We start from the raw sequence: 14,976 nt of genomic DNA on the forward strand, positions 1-14,976 counted from the left end.
AGAATTCAACTTCTTCCTTAAACTTCAAATCAAGCAACTAAAGGAAGGAACCTTCATCAAAGTATATAAGAGATCTTCTCAAAAGGTTCAACATGGAAGAAGCCAAAACAATGAAGACTCCAATAAGTTCATCCATCAAGCTTGATAAGGGTGAGAAAGGTAAATCCATTAACTCTACTATGTATAGAGGCTTGATAGGTTCTTTGCTATATTTGACCACTAGTAGACCCTATTATATATAGTGTATGCTTGTGTGCTAGATTTTAATTTTATCCTAAAGAATCTCACTTAAGTGTCGTAAAAAGAATCCTCAAATATTTGAAAAGGATAATGGACATAAACTTATGGTATCTTAAGAGTGATAACTTTGAATTCATTGGTTTTTCGGATGCCGATTTTGCCGATTGTAGGGTTGAAAGAAAAAAACACTAGTGACACTTGTCATTTTTTAGGACACTCACTTGTTTCATGGCATAATATCCTCTATGCCCCATCTCACTATATGCTTTTGAAGAGTCCTCAAAAAGGCCTCTACCATCTCTGATTTCTAAACATGAAATTGCCTTAAAAATATGGGCTCCAAAGACCCCTCTCCCCGGCCTGATCCCATAAGTCTTTTAAACTAGCAATGACATATAAGAAGGGGAAGAAGGCTCTTAAAGGGGAGTCACCACACCACCTATCAAACCAAAACTTTACACTCCTTTCGTCCTATACGATAAAGTGAACTCTACTTTTAAAAGCTTCCCATTTGTACATTCTTGTCTTCCACAATCCTACACCAAAGCCTTCCCTTGGCACATTAGAGCACCAACATCCCCTTTCTTTCCCAAACTTGCCAATAATAACCCGCTTCCATAGAGGTTCTCTTTCTAAGACAAATCTCCAAACTCACTTGTCCAGAAGAGCAAAGTTTAAAACAGATAAATTTCTAAAGCAGAGACCCTCATTTTTCTCTTGGGTTTGCAAATTGTAGACCAATTGACTGATAGTGTTTTTCCTTAAGATCTCCTACCCCCACAAAAAGTCCTTTTGGATCTTTTCAAGTCTTAAACTTACATTCTTGAAATCACCATAATTCAAACTCAATAATTGGCTCATCCAATGCACATTTGAGGTGTCAGACACTCCAATCTGCCAACCAAACTCAAACTGTCAGCATACCAATTTAACTTTCATAATCTACAAACAACATCCTGGAGAAATAATTCCTGATGATTAAAAACTAGGTTTTTTTTTATTTATTTTTATTTTTCAGTAGGTAATATTTTTTCCCTTTTTCTTTTTGCTATGACATGGAATTAAACCTGGAACTTCCCCCTTCTCCATGCCTACCCCTTGCCAGGGTAGAAAGCGTCCACACGCACAACATAATCAAAGTTCAAAACCATGAAACGGTAAATGAACGACCAATTCGAAGCAAAAAAGATGACCAAATAAGCGTGAGGCGAACCAGATAAAGAGCATAACATCGTAAGAACACGGCTTTCTTTCCAGTCTGATCACGAAGCACATGAGCAGCCCTACGGTACTCCCGGAAATCAAAGTACGGCTTCGCTAAAAGGTAGAAATCACCATCTATGGCTTCGTCCTCCTCCAGCACTGGTGTAGATACGGAAGATACGCCGGCGGTTGGTGTGGAAGCAATCTCATTAGTGCGAAATCTCCGGCGAATGCTGGAACTACCTAGCTGGAATCTCGTGTGCGACGGTGTGAATTAGGCCGGATCCTGCTCGATCCCCACCAACTGCTCCGCTGCCCTGAAAACAGTAATCAAATCAAAGCCAAAATCAGCTTCGCCCCTTTTGGTCGAACACAAACAAACCTCAAAATTAAACTTTCTATTAAGACTCGTATAAGAACGTTTCTCAGCTTAGGATTAACAAAAATGGTTTCTCTTTTCCGTTAATGGGCAACCGAGAACAGAGAAATGGATTTAGTAAAGGAGTTAGGGTTTGAAAGTAACCGGTTACCATTTGGCAGCAGAGTAGAGGCAACGGTCGCTGAGTTGACGAATTGCAGTTCGGAGCTCGTTTCTGCAACTCTCTTTTGAAGTCGTCGATCTCTCTCTTTCTCTCCTTCTCCCTCTCCCTCTCCCTCTCCCTCTCCCTCTCGATTGATCCTCGCGCCTTTTCTGTGGAAACTGCACAATTCAAAAATTAAAAAAATTGTTTCTCCATTCACCTCGTCACACTATCTATTTTCCTTCACTCGTTTATTTTTTTTAAAAAAACTACATTAAAAATTATTTGAGAATATAAGGGTTTGGCGATGTTTTTAATTTTTTTTTAAAAATTATTTAAAAGGCAACTTTTTATCATTTTTTAAAAACTAGAGTGTTTGGTAAAAAAAAAAATTTAATAGTTTTTTTTTTAAAAAAAAAAAAAAAAAAAACTTGTTTGGATGAAATGATTTGTATTGTTTTTAAAATTTATAACGATAAATTTGATTTTAAATAAATAATTATAATTTTATTTGATTTTTTCAAATCAAGGGTGGCAAAGTACATAAATTTTTAAATATATATATATATATATATATTCATATTTTCAATGCTTAGTCAAACAAGAAATTTATAACATATTATTATTGTTATTATTTCTTTTGCTATTGTATTTTTATGATTATTTTTTATATAAATTTTAAATAAATAAATAATATGATAGAGCTCTTAAAACATCTTTTACAAGTCAAAGAAAATATCATAAATAGTAATATGACATAACATTTTGATTTCACCATCTATTTTCTCCTTTTAAGATCATAAAATAATATTCATATGGAATATATGTATTTGCTTTAATCTAAAACAAGAATATGAGATTAATTAATGGAAAAAAAAAAAGGTAAGGTGGTGTTTGTTTTTAATAAGATTAATCTATATTAATAAGTTACTTTTAATTGAATAAAAAATTCTAAAATATTTTGATTTTTCTATTCAACAAAAAAAAAAAAAAAAAACAAACACCTAAGTGAAAAAATAATTGAAAAACATGTTTAACATTGTAATTTAAAACAAAATGAAAAATAATTTCTTTCTTATTTAAAATTAAATTTAATTTCAAAAGTTTTAAAATATTTAGAGTTCATGAACTCTTACATTAAAAGATATCACCAATTTTTTTTCTCACATTAATTATATTAAAAAATAAAATCATTATGGCTTTTATTTTATTCGAATTATTTTAATTTTCATTTATGTTCACAAAAAAAATGATGAAATATACATAAAAAAATGGTAATTTCATCCATTTAAAAACAATCAACAAATTAAAAAATTGAATATATAGAATTATATATTACCTATGTAAATAAATTGTAAAATTGAAAAGGAAAAAAATATTCAGATTGCATTGAGAGTATTTTTACTTAAAAGTATTTTTAGTAAAAATATTTTTTTCATAAGTACTTTTAAGAAAATCACCAATCAAATATTTTTCTTGAAAATAATGTTAGATACACTTTTAACTTTTTTTTCAAAAACACTTTTTAGGATAAAAGTGTTTTATAAAATCATAGTCAAATAAACTCTTATTATTTTTTTCATTGTTTTGATTGATTTTTTTTTTCTAATGAACTTTAAATAAAAATGTGCATTCTTCATTTTAAAAAAATTTCTTTATAAAAAGTACAAAAAAAAAATTAGTGTTTGTTTGATCATGTGATTTAAAAACTATTTTTAAAATTAATTTAACACTATTTGACCATTGTTATTTAGAAATAATTTTTAAAAACAAAGTGAAACAAAAAAAATTAGATAATAAGTAAGAATAGTTTTTACCTATTTTTAAAAATAAAAGGAAAATATGACTCGTTTAGCCATGTTTTTTGGAACTTATTTTCAAATAAATGGAGCCTTAATTTCCGATTTTGAAGTTTAGGAGAAACGTAATTTATTTATATAAAATAATGTTTTATTATAACAATAAAATTCGAAGTGTTATTGGGGAATGAAATTGTAAATGGGAAAAATTAATGTGGAAATTTTTGGATTATAGAATTATATATTACCTATGTAAATAAATTGTTAAATTAAAAAGAAAAAAAATATTCGTTTGAGAGTATTTTTACTTAAAGTATTTTTAAGAAAATCACCAATCAAATATTTTTCTTGAAAATATTGTTAGATACACATTTAATTTTTGTTTTCAAAAACACTTTTTAGGGTAAAAGTGTTTTATAAAATCACAGTCAAATAAACTCTTATTATTTTTTCCATTGTTTTGATTGATTTTTTTTCTAATAAACTTTAAATAAAAATGTGCATTCTTTATTTTGAAAAAAATTTCTTTAGAAAAAGTACAAAAAAAATAAATTAGTGTTTTGTTTGATCATGTGATTTAAAAATAATTTTATACTTTGAGAAATAAAAAACTATTTTTAAAAATTTTCAACACTATTTGACCACTGTTATTTAGAAATAATTTTTAAAAACAAATTGAAAACAAATTGAAATAAGAAATAATTTTTAGATAACAAGTAAAAATTATTTTTGTCAATTTTTAAAAATAAAAGAAAAATATGAACCATTTAACTATATTTTTTGAAACTTATTTTTAAACAAATGGGGCCTTAATTTCCGATTCTTAAAATAATTGATATAAATTAGTTTTTTAAATAAATTTTTTGAAGTTTAGGAGAAACATAGCATATACTTATTTAATTTATATAAAATAATGTTTTATTATAACAATAAAATTCAAAGTGTTATTGGGGAGTGAAATTGTAAATGGGAAAAATTAATGTGGAAGTTTTTGGATTAAAGAAAATTGAATGGCATCATTGCAAACTCTAAATCTAAAATATCTTATCCGAAATTCGGAATAGACCATTTCAAAAATGGTAAAATTGGATTTTCAAAATAAATAGTAATCATGCTGTCGTTAAGTTTATGAAAAACCTCTTTGAAAATTTTGTTAGGGAAATAAATACTTTTTTTTTTAATTTAATAATTTTTATTTACCATTTTTCCTTTTTCCAAAACCATTAATTTCAAATAACTCTAAATAGATGTTATTTAAACCCCGGCCTCATACACGGCCTCTCTCTTGTACGCATATTAACAGGCAAGTGTTCGCCAATTTCTCCCAAATTCCTGGAAGATCTCTCCGTTTTCTGCATCGACATTATTTGCTTTTAAAAATATGCACTTATTTTGTGATTATTTCATCTATGAAGATCTAATAAAACAACTTGAACAAAATTAGTAGTTTAGTGACTCAAGACATTACTCCATCTATATTGTCCATTCAATATCAACACATAGGGTACTCAATAGTTACATTTTAATCGAAAGTCCATTTTTTCTATATAATCTCATTTTTGACATTAGTGAGAGTATAAAAAAAATAAATTGATACCATCATGTATTTTAGCATTTGGTTTTTAGTAGAATCAGTATATTTGTTTTAATTGATTTTGGGTTTATCAACTTGCCTAATGATTTGAATGTTTGAAGTTCAGACATTACTGTGGATGCTTTTGATGATCCGTTCGAGTCAATGAACCCAAAGGAGAATTCCGAAGAAGAATACTCAAGTCCACTCATGACAAAAGAAAAAAATTAGAGAAACAATAGAAGGTTTTGATGCGACATTGATGAATTATACAAGTAGGTTTGATTTCAGGAAGGATAACAGTAGGGTTTGGAAATCTTCTTATGAGAAGAAAGGTAGAGTTATGTTCTTACAGGGTTGGAGGGTTTGATTACTAATAAATATATGAAATCCCACTATGAAGCTTAGGTTTTATTTTTTTGTTTGTTTTTGGTGATTCAGTTGGGATTGGGCTTCTGACAGGAATGTTTGTTTCTTTCATCATTATGCATAATTACAATGGGTTTCTCATAAAATATCATATTAAAACATGCCCTTAGGAATTTACTAATTTATTTGCTTGATGATCATCTTGCATGTTTTATTTCAATTGGTGTTGAGAGTAGTCTTTTGAACCTTTTGTTTTATTTTTATTTTATTTTTACCATAATCAAGTCATATAGATTAATATAAGCATCAAAAGCAATGCAACCTCTTATCTCAATGCTCTTCCATAACTTGTTATTATGAAGACCCTGACTCCTTCACTCTCCCTCTCTTTCTCTCTTTTTGTATATAGCCTATTTCTTCATTTTCCTTTGTACATGAATCAAATCTAGAACATTTCCTATCCTTGGTCTAGCCCCTTGCTGTAACGACTCGCACCCAACCGAGCCCAAAGGGGCCCTTACGACTTTAAAAAACATCTACAAGGTTAAGAGGAGCTCATACATATATAGCTCCAGTAACTTTCTCCTCTATCCAATGTGACATATCTCAAACATCCTTCCATGTAGACACAACATCGTCGTTGTGTCCCATGGGATTGTAGGGTTAAATAGACAAACAACCCATAACGTGCCAGACAAACCCCTATATTGGGGTCAAGGATTGGTCTTGATGTCATTTGTAATGACCCGCTCCTAATCGTGTAGATATTCTCTATTTCGAACCTAAAGAGGCTATAGCGGCTTTAAAACACGTCTACAAGGTTAAGAAGAGGTTCATACTTATATAACATTAAAAACTTTCTCCTCTATCTGATGTGGGACATCACAAATACCCCTCCCCCCATTCAGACATAACATCCTCGTTGTGTTCTATGAAATTGTGGGGTCAAATAGAAATCTGTCACGGGGCCAAACAAACTCCCACATCAAGATCAAGAATTGACTCTGATATCATTTGTAACGATCTGCACCCAATCATGTAGATATTGTTTGCTCTGGATCCAAAAGAGTCCTCACGGTTTTAAAACGGGTCTATAAGGTTAAGAAGAGCTTATACATATATAGTTCTGGTAACTTTCCCCCCTATCCCATGTGGAATATCATAAACAACCCCCCCCCCCCCCCCCTCACCCCATGTAGACACATCGTTCTTGTTGTGTCTCATGGGATTGCGGGCCCAAACAAATAAACACCCCTTATAAGGCCAAATAAACCACCACAACGAGATCGGGGATTGGTTTCGATACTGTTTGTAATGTCCCGCTCTTAATTGTGTAGATATTGTCCTCTTTGAGCCGAAAAATGACAATATCTACATGGTTAGGAGTGGGTCGTTACACTTGTCACCCAATTCCAGTTTCAAAGGTCGATTTTATGAAGGGTTTTGAGAAATTAGTTAACACACCCCATGTCTTCCAATTTTGTTAGTTGAATGTTTCTATGACCCACTAGGTCATATAAAATATATGAATGTATAAAGCCTAATTCTCATTTTCCGTAGTAGTAAATATGTTATAATGGCTTTCTTTCTTCTACCTTGGACATTTAAGGTTTGCCTGCAATCTCATTGGTTAATCATTTCCTAATTAATTGCTAATCAGTTTTAGGAATTATCAACTTGTAAACATTCAAATGGTAATTTCCCTTACTATTTTAGGTGCAAAGGAATACATGTTACAATTTAATAGGTTGACCTATTTGAAAAAATAAAGTTTGTAAAAAGAAAAGGTTGATGATTTAAAAACATTTTCATAACCATGAATATTATACGGTTTTCATTTGACACCAAATTCAGTTTCAACAGTATTACTATGAGGTAACTCAAGGTAGGATCTTTGAATTCTTTCTTTTACATCAATGCTGAAAGATGATGTAGATGCTTATGAGCTTAGGTAATCTTGTTTATGGTAAATTATCGTACTGGATTTATGGGTTTTTTTTTTCCTCATTGGTTGAGCAAGACATCCTGCTATGATGGTGCAAGGAATCCCTGTTACATATCTTGGCTTGCTATTAAGTGTCCCTTTAAAATCACATCACTGTGGGACCTTATTGAGTAAAGGCAAAATTATGCTTTTGAAAAATTGGCCATTTTAGTCTCCTTATTTGTTATGTCTTCTTTCTGATCCTAAGGAAGTTGCAAACGAGACTTAAGAAGATCAAGAGGAACTTCCTTGGGTTATGACTCAAACAGAAGGAATATTCATTTGGTAAGATGGGAAACAGTTTGATCTAATAAGACTCTTGGTTGGGTTTGGGGTGGGGATGGGTTTGGTGTTGTGGTGGTGGTGGGTGGTTGGTTTGTGGTTTGGGTGTGGGGGCAGTGACACCCTAGAGAATAGGGGCTTTGGAAATAAATAATAATGGTTTGGTGGGACTGTCAAGATAAAATGTGTTTCTAATGGCCTTTCAACTAAATTTTGCACTAATTTTTGGTACTGTAAGACCTTTTGAAGGATTGCTTGCCAGTTTTGTTCAATCTAACAGTTCAGCTGATGCTTTGTTGGACTATTGGAACTAGGGGGTTGGCTTTAGAGGTTGTTGGAGTCCTTTTAACCAAGTCTGTTTACAAATATGAGTTATATAGTATCATTTCCTTTCAAGATAGAGATCCAGGTTCTGCTTGGATTAGATTCCTGGAAGCCAAAAGCTTGAGCTTCTGAATGTCTTTTGGCTATTCAAAGTGCTTTTTGCTTAGGGATTTGTTTCTTAGAAAGGCAAAAACATAGAAAAGATGAGTTTATGAAACCAATTGCATGTATAACAAGTTTACAACATATGAGAACATTAGAGCAAGAGTTGAAAAGAGATTTGGATAGTCATACATTTGACCATAAGAATAGGAAGGAAAAAAAAAATATCTGAGCATACACAAGCAATAAGGTACAATGAATCACCTATGAAAGCATGTTTGAACAAATATCTGCTTGATTGCAGTGACGAAATTGTTAATTAGATGGGTGAAAAAAGAAAAGAAATTAGAACACCATAGGAAAATAGAAATACTTTCAAACTTTTTGTAAACTAATAGAATCCAAGCACATGTACAATTAAAAGAACGCAGAAAAAGCAATCTCTTCCTTTTTTTTTATTATGAGTCAACTTTTTTATGAGAACTTAAAACATTTAGGTCCAGAATGAAAAAAATATATAATAATAATAATAAAAACTAGGGAAAAAAGAATCAACTTGTTTTTTCTAAAGATAAAGCAAGTGAAAAAAAAAAAAAAAAAACTAGAGTGTTACATATTAACGATTTACAGAAACTTGATCAAAATTCCAACAACTCCAAGAAAATGAATTTAGGTAACAAAGATTACCATATTAGAAGATCATATTATATTGTTAACATCAATTCTAAACAAAAATAGATTTCAAATTTCAGAAATATTTATTTTAAATCTTGAGTTCCACAAGGGTTAGGAAATTCATTTGATGAGTTATTGCAAATTCTTTCACAAATTCTTGAAAGAGAAAAAAAACACTTATAAATTATTTTGGAATTAAAAAAAAAAAAAGGATGGCATCCACAATTTTAGTAATGTATAGTTTAATTTTCAAAAAATAAAATAAGGCAAGAAAAATGACAAACAATATCATTATCATGCACAAAAGCACATTTGTAAGCTAAAAAAGATATTTTCATAAAGTAATACAATTAAGCTTCAAAGTAGGGAAGCATAAGCCAGTCCTTACAAAAGATTTGAGCCCACAAATGTTGGCATACACTTTCAAAATCAACATTTGAGACATAAGCCTAAAAGCAGGATATGAACTTGCCTAACATCAAGTCCTTGAATCCCTCTAAATTTTTAGACTAAGGGGGTTCATGATATGGTAATCATCGTTTTATAGATACACAAATATTCTCATTAAGCAACCAAAAAATTCTCCTAGAAACTGAAACATTATGATTGACCCAATGATGTTTGAAGAGTTTCCTTCCAAAAACATCTCTAAAATCATCTTGATCATCTCCCTTTACATACTATCCAAAGGCAAGGAGCTCAACATATAGTAAGACATCTCAACATCATTCCATATAAAGCAAATTAGATGAGGCAAAAATGCCTTTAACACCAATTTGACCATGAGCATCCTATCTCACTACTACTGACTGGCTTATTGGTACCATTTTCCAATAGTCACTAGGGTTTCACCAAAAATTCACAATAGCTTAGAGCTATAATCACAAGGTTAAGCCCTATTTGGATAGACTTTTAAGAAGTTAAAAAACTCTTTTTTAAGCTCAATAAGAGTTTCTATGCATGTTTAACTAGTTTTGTTCAAAAAGCCTATGGCTTAAAACAAGAGCTTAATATGGAAGTTAGGAAAATGTAGCTTCATGTAGAGGCTCTATTTGGCTTATGCAAGAAGTTCTTGAATAAAACTTTTATAGTACCAATGTTCTGCTTTAGAAATTGTGACTTTAGCTTTAGTTTCAACTTCCAACTAAAGCCAAAAACAAGAAGTTATCCCAAACGAAGCCTTAATCATGCAATGAAGCTATGCTTATCTTCACTTCATCTTACAAAAAGACCTTAATCTTTTTTCTTTTCAAATTCACAAGCCCAATTCAAAATGAAAGACATTCATTTTCTTTGAAAATTCTAATGTCAAGATGCTAGATGCTTACCACACGTGGCTATCTACTTTATGAAAAATATATAAAACTAATTTGATCTCTCAAGCTCGTTTGACAAAGAGTCTTCTATTGCTCCTACCCTTGATAAGTTATTTTTAAAGCTCTAGACATATGATGATGAGTGGCTTGTTAGCCCTACTATTTGTTGAGCTTTTAGTAGTCTTCTCAACCTCATCATCATCAATAGCTTGTAGATGATCAATTAGTAATCATAAATTGGTACATTATGCACTTCCAGCATATCACTTAATATTTGTCATACCTCTAAACTCTACACCTATCCTAATACCAATTAGACTGCTAACATTACCAATCAACTGATGACGCTCTCATTACACCACCTTCTCATGTCATTTGGACCCATAAATTTCTTCATAGAATAATGTGCTCTTCCATGGTTCTCATTTTTCATAGAAAACTCACTTTATGTCTTGATGTGAATTGAGAGAAAACCAACTTTCCATACAAGTAAAGGGCTTCAATCCTTAAAGAATCCCAACAATTCCCATCTTTTCAAAAACAACAAAACAATCGCAAAGATGCAATCATCAATGCTCACTTCTTGTCCTTACCTAAAAAAATTCCATACCAACTAGACAATGCAACATTATAGCCTTCACACCAAACTAAACAGTACCCAACATACTCTAAATGAGGAGATCAACAAAGACCACAAGCACACACACTTGTAGTGGATGAGGAGATCACCAATTCCTCCTCTTTTTACACTAACAACGCCCATTAACAAGTGATGAAACAAAAATAAACTTAGGAAGGAGCTAGAACCTCACACATGCTTTTCCATAAAACAACAAATAACTTCCAAACCTAAAGATTTGCAACAAGACTTCATTAAAGGAAAAAACAATATTGGAAATCTTTACACCATCTTATCATCATCCCCACCACAAACCACCACTTAATGGATAAGCTGCAAAATTGACTTCCCTAACTCCAATGCCTAATTGCAGAAAGGATCTTGGATTTGGATGACCCCAATCATCCCCCACAAATCAACTACCCAAGCATTTTTGTTGGCACTCATGTTACACAAATCTAGGAATAAATGTTTCAAAGCAATTCCCTACTCCCCAAACCCAACATCCAACCAAAAAGTTAGTCCTAAATTTGTGGCTCATCGGAATACAAGTTTTTACTTGAAATGCATCTTCACCTTATTCTATAAATGCAAATAAATGTGCATTGAGCTGCCTAAGGGCACTTATAAGTTGCTCTAATGCAACTAGGAAGATCTTGTACAGTTTTTATTAGTTCAACTATCTATTATATAATCTAAGTAAGTCCTGCTACGACCCCGATATTCTTTTAGGAATCTAGCTAGCCAATATCAAGCGTCACTCATAGGGGCAGCAAGAACTCGGTAAAAGTCAATTTTAAATTGTCCCTATTTCTTCTTTTGGGGCTAGGTAACCATTGAGGGGAAAGACATTTGAAGAATGCGCATCTAAACCAAGCAAGGCTTTTTAAGATGAATGAATATTTTGGGTCTCTATAACAAATGAACTTGACCAAAAGTATCCAAATGCACTAAACTTCATTCAAAATCGGTTGATGCACTTAGCACTAATGTAAGAACGCTTCCAAACAAACTGACTTAAACTTATACCAATGTGAAACTTACCATGAAACTGAAATTTAAAACTTAGAAACATAATAATATGTGCAAAAGACAACCATAAAAATTATTCTTTGATTGAAATAGTATTTAGTCATCATCTTTATTTTGTTCTTTCCATTGCCATGAACCCTGAAATGCTAACTTTTCACAACACCTAACATTCTTATCTAGAAAGAATTGTTTTCCTGAAATTAACATATCTCTTTTATTTGTTGTTGATGACAAATACATGTGAAGAGAATTAGAAATAGAATAAAAAACAAGATATAATATCCTAACATTGGTTTCTCCAAATGAGAACGTGATAAACATGAGGCTTCCAATATGACTTAAAATAGAACTAGACAACAATAAAAGTTGAACAATTTATTCACTACAAATTGAATAGTGTACATTCGAGAAACAAACGTGATTAGCACCAAGAAAAGACGAAAAATGTTAAGAAAATTTATTATTTTTATATTAGTTTATTATAGAAAATATGAAAGAAAATTAAATATAATTAAAAATAATTAGAAATTAATGTATTTTTAAATTTTCTAATCTTTGTATAAAAGAATTAAAATAAGTAGAATGAATTTAAAGTAGCTGAAAAAAATAACTGATTAACTTTAAATCTATTTTCTATTTCTTCCATTATTCATTTTTTTTCTACCTTTTCTCTCTATATTTCTTTCCTTTCCATTTTTTTTTTCAAAATTTTCAAGAAACAAACATAGTATATAAGAAAATGATTTTCTCAAGTTTGATTTAGCATGAAAAATATAAAGAAAAACAAATATAATTGAAATTAATTAAAAAAATATGTATTTATAAACTATTTAATCTTTATATAGGTGATGAACGATAAAGGTGGTTTGTTTGGAAGTGGGAAACACTTTTAGTATAAAGTGTTTAAAAATAAAAATAAAAATCCAGCATTTAACACAATTTAGATAACACTTTTAAATGGTTGAAAAATCAATTCTAATATTTTATAGAGAAACACTTGATAAGTGATTCTAAAATACGCTTTTAGATTAGACATTTTCACTAAAAGTACTTCAAATAGAAATATTATTAATACTCTTTAAGTGAAATGAGTTAAAGGAAATATATATAACTGTGGACCCGCATTTTTCACGTGCGTCCTCACTCGATCGGCGAGACTCGCTTTTATTTGTGAAAAATTAATTTTTGAAAAAGTCAGAGTCGCCACTTATTTTATTTTTATTTTAAAGGGAAAATAAAACAAGAAAGAAAAACCCTAAAAAAGTGACTCCATAATTTTTGGAAAAGCATGTCTTTAAAAAACCTGAGTCTAGGTTCGGGGATCAGGTTACTTATTGGGAAGGTACCTCAAAGAGGTAGCACCCCTCTAAGCCCTATAAAGGTCTCTACTGACTAAGTTGAGGGAGATGTGGCAATTAATTGATTAACTAAGGATACCTAGGTTGACTAAGGTGATTACAAGAAATAGCATGCCAAACAAGATCAAATCACAATAAAGGAGAGTTAGGGTGCGTACCTGAACCACTTCTTAAGCGCTATCATAAAACATCAATGGTTAGTATATAAATATATCACACAACACGGGGTTTATCCAAGCAAATCAAGTATACACCTAAGCACCCAAGAATCACATCAAGTATGGATGTAGTTATCAGTAGCATACGTGTCCATAGAATTCTCAAGGGTAGGTGTGGAGGAGCGTACCTGGATAGCAAGCTAGTACTCCTTTATGGGAAACGAAGTTAGCCTAATAAAAAATTCAAAATAATCTCATATATACCACAAAGAGGAAGCACAATCAATCAAATATCAAACAAGCTATGCTAAAGGAAATATCATGGATGTCGGGCCCCCTCCAAAGCCCTAATCAATTTCGCATGAGTTGATTCTATGAATTCCATTGTTTGGAATCATGAAGGTTATTCATGCTTGTGGAAAATCGAGAAAATCAAGAAAATGGTTGAAAGTCAAAGAAAATAGTGAAAACGCGTGCCGGAAGGAAAATGACAGCAAATGGTGTGTTAGAAGCTGGATTTTTATGCTTAGAAACTCCTAAGGAATTTTAAAGAAAACTAGAGTTATTTTTGATAGAAAAATGTTTTGAAATCCAGATTTAAGATGTATAAGATCACAAAGAGAAGAAGAAGAAACACTAGGAGGAGTACGATGTGTGGCAAGGTGGCCATGTTGGAGTGAGACCAGGGGGTATGACTAAGTTTGCATTGTTGGTGGACGTGTGAAGAGGCCTTTGTACATTGTTGGCATGTTTGGAGAAGAACTGACCATATTCATTTCAGAGCATGTGCTCACTTGCTGCCACTCATTCTCAAGTTTCAAATCTTCACTCAGAAGTTCATCTGATTCATCAATTTTCTTATAGTTCACTTCTGGATTTTTCTGTACTTCAGAATCTGAGTTTTCCAGCTCATCACGAACTTCATCTTTTGCCTTTTCAGTAGTGCTAACTGATCATCTTTAGCTTGCATGGGGAAGTTCACTGATGTAGCTTTTCGAATAAATACGCGGACTGTAGCAACGTCTCCCAACTGTATGTGTGTGGTACCCCTTCTGAATTTTGGCAAGTGCTTTAAAGCTTATTTTCTTCTAAAGCGAGTTCCAATGCTAAGTGGTCCAGAGGTTGGATCAATTCTCTCTGTAAGGATGCAGGAGCGTGTCTTGAAGTTATATCTTCAACAGTTTGTACAGGTAAGAACAGATTCAAACCATTTCTTCCTCTGAAGTCAGTAAGCCATGATCAGGCCTCTCTAAACTGAACTTGGCTCTGATGGATCTACTGCTGGTTTAGGACTCTCTAATTTCTTTTCAGCTGACTGCAATGGGAACTCTGAGACCAAAGGTTCGCTTGAAGATTCTTTTAGACAAGATTTTGAAGGAGCATCAAAGCAACTTTCTTGTTCTATATGATTCGAAGCAGTG

At 31.7% G+C, this 14,976-nt stretch overlaps 1 long non-coding RNA gene across 1 annotated transcript; it reads right to left on the reverse strand.

The window, feature by feature from the left end:
* Window positions 1–1,212: 1,212 nt before the first annotated feature.
* LOC100854831 (uncharacterized) lies at window positions 1,213–2,154 on the reverse strand. The gene is made up of 2 exons (XR_786916.3): window positions 1,974–2,154; window positions 1,213–1,760 (listed from the first exon to the last, which is right to left on the reverse strand). It is a non-coding gene; the product is annotated as an uncharacterized LOC100854831 (long non-coding RNA).
* Between the last annotated feature and the right edge of the window lie 12,822 nt (window positions 2,155–14,976).

This window comes from Vitis vinifera, chromosome 11 (assembly GCF_030704535.1).
Source record: "Vitis vinifera cultivar Pinot Noir 40024 chromosome 11, ASM3070453v1".
In the NCBI taxonomy this organism is placed as follows: domain Eukaryota; kingdom Viridiplantae; phylum Streptophyta; class Magnoliopsida; order Vitales; family Vitaceae; genus Vitis; species Vitis vinifera.